The sequence below is a fragment of the Osmia lignaria genome, unplaced genomic scaffold (genome assembly GCF_051020975.1).
Source record: "Osmia lignaria lignaria isolate PbOS001 unplaced genomic scaffold, iyOsmLign1 scaffold0011, whole genome shotgun sequence".
NCBI classification, from domain to species: domain Eukaryota; kingdom Metazoa; phylum Arthropoda; class Insecta; order Hymenoptera; family Megachilidae; genus Osmia; species Osmia lignaria.
This window is the reverse complement of record NW_027478165.1, coordinates 14,817,501-14,820,000: the sequence shown is the minus strand read 5'-3', so window position 1 is coordinate 14,820,000 and position 2,500 is coordinate 14,817,501. Positions and strand designations below refer to the sequence as shown.

Below are 2,500 nucleotides of genomic sequence, written 5' to 3'. Positions count from 1 at the left end.
GAGAGGGCCACGTGGAGGTGTCGCGCCGGTTCGTACCCATATCCGCAGCAGGTCTCCAAGGTGAAGAGCCTCTAGTCGATAGATTAATGTAGGTAAGGGAAGTCGGCAAATTGGATCCGTAACTTCGGAATAAGGATTGGCTCTGAGGAGCGGGGCGTGTCGGGCTTGGTCGGGAAGCGGGTCTGGCTGACGTGCCGGGCCTGGGCGAGGTGAACGGTTGGCGACTTCGGTCGCGTCCCGGGATCCGAGCTCGGTCCCGTGCCTTGGCCTCCCGCGGATCTTCCTTGCTGCGAGGCTTCCGTGGCGGTTAACGCCGTCGTGGTCGCTTCTTCGGCCGCCATTCAACGCTTAGCTCAGAACTGGCACGGACTAGGGGAATCCGACTGTCTAATTAAAACAAAGCATTGCGATGGCCCTCACGGGTGATGACGCAATGTGATTTCTGCCCAGTGCTCTGAATGTCAACGTGAAGAAATTCAAAAAAGCGCGGGTCCACATGGGAACGTTAAACGTGCTGTGGGTAAGCGGTGGAGCCGTCGTTTGAGGTGTCGGGGCTTTACCCTAGTATCCGAGACGAGTCTCCAGGGCAGGCCACACGCCGCTTACTCCTAAAACCATCGGTGGAGCTACCCAATCCCACAATTGTGGGCAACAGATGCCGCCGGTGGAAAAGAGGTGTGGTAGATGATTCACGTAGGTGAGCATCGACGGTTACCCATCAAACGTGGTTGGAGAAGTCCGACCGACATGGGTGCTACGGGAGAGTGGAGCTCCACTGGTCCAGGCTGCCAGTGCCACTCAAATGGTGTCGGCTTCGTAGTTGGCAGTATTCGTAGATAGGGGCAGTTAAGACTGGGTGCGTTCATGCGCGCATCGGGTCTTATCGGGGGGGTGCTTGCACCCTATCCCGGCCGTCGGTATGTAGCCATCGAAGGGTCCACTGGCTCATCGGCTACAGCCTCAGTTCGGCGCCCAGGGGATCAGCGACGGTTCTCGTCGCCCTCTCGGAAGCGCCGGCTGGGGTTTACCGGCGGTCCCTGCTACCTGGGGAACAGGTATAATGAGATGTTCATGGGCGGTGCGTGAGCTTCCTACGTCTGAAGGATGGGATTGTCCGGGTGTACGTAATCTTCGGGTATGGGCACTGTAAGCCGGAAATGGCCGGTTTCCATCCTGATTCTAGCGTAATAAGCGCATTCGTGTACCGCAGCCGACACCCCCCGGGGCGTGAAAGTGTCTTGGGGGGTCTAACCGACCCCCCAAACCCCCCGGTGGCGGTCGTTCCTATGACTCTCTTAAGATAGCCAAATGCCTCGTCATCTAATTAGTGACGCGCATGAATGGATTAACGAGATTCCCTTCTGTCCCTATCTACTTGGGCCCTCAGGCAGACCACAATCCTGTTGGCCATAAAACTGTCGTGTGGAGTTGCGCGATCCCAGGTTAGCCGATCTGGGCAAATTGCAACCGCCGGCAGAATATATGTGTGGTAGAGCTTCGGCTCGACTCCCAGGGTAAACGTGACGGGGCCGTCGTTTGAGGTGTCGGGGCTTGGATGGGTGAACAAGTTCCTAGTATCCGAGACGAGATCCCGGAGACCACGCACCGTTTACCCTAAAAAGCTACCGAAGGGCTACCCAATCCCGGATCCCCGGGTAACGGACGCAGTCGGCATGCAGAATTGCGTGGGAGAGGTGTCGCGTAAGTGCTCCTCGACGGTAACCCATCGAAACGTGACAGGAGAAGTCCTGTCGAAATGGGAAGGATAAAGTTTCATCTTCCGATCAGGGTAGGCGAGAAGGGGCCGTCGCTTGAGGTGTCGGGGCTTGACTGGGAGCAAGTACCTAGTATCCGAGACGAGATCCCTTAACCACACGCCGCCTTACCCCAGAAAGCGCCAGCTAGGCTACCCAATCCCAGATCTCTGGGCAACGGATGCCAGTGGATAGCAGAACTGGTGTGGGAGAGGTGTCACGTAAGTGCTCCTCGACGGTAACCCATCGAACGTGACTGAAGGAATCCAGTCGACATGGGAAGGATAAAGTTTCAATTTCCGATCAGGGTAGGCGAGAAGGGGCCGTCGCTTGAGGTGTCGGGCTAGACCTAGTATCCGAGACGAGATCCCTTAACCACACGCCGCCTTGCCCCAGAAAGCGCCAGCTAGGCTGCCCAATCCCAGGTCCCTGGGTAACGGATGCCAGTGGTTAGCAGAACTTGTGTGGTAGAGCCATCGCAGCGGCGAGCTCGACGGCAACCCATCGAACGTGACTGAAGAAGTTCAGTCGACATGGGAAGGATAAAGTGTCATCGTCCGATCAGGGTAGGCGAGAAGGGGCCGTCGCTTGAGGTGTCGGGCTAGACCTAGTATCCGAGACGAGATCCCTTAACCACACGCCGCCTTGCCCCAGAAAGCGCCAGCTAGGCTGCCCAATCCCAGGCCCCTGGGTAACGGATGCCAGTGGTCAGCAGAATTCGTGTGGTAGAGGTATCGCAGAAGCGG

At 57.5% G+C, this 2,500-nt stretch overlaps 1 pseudogene; it reads left to right on the top strand.

Annotated features, from left to right (window-relative positions):
• The window catches only part of LOC143306461 (large subunit ribosomal RNA), a 6,860-nt pseudogene that overhangs the window by 2,272 nt on the left and 2,088 nt on the right, over positions 1 to 2,500 (top strand).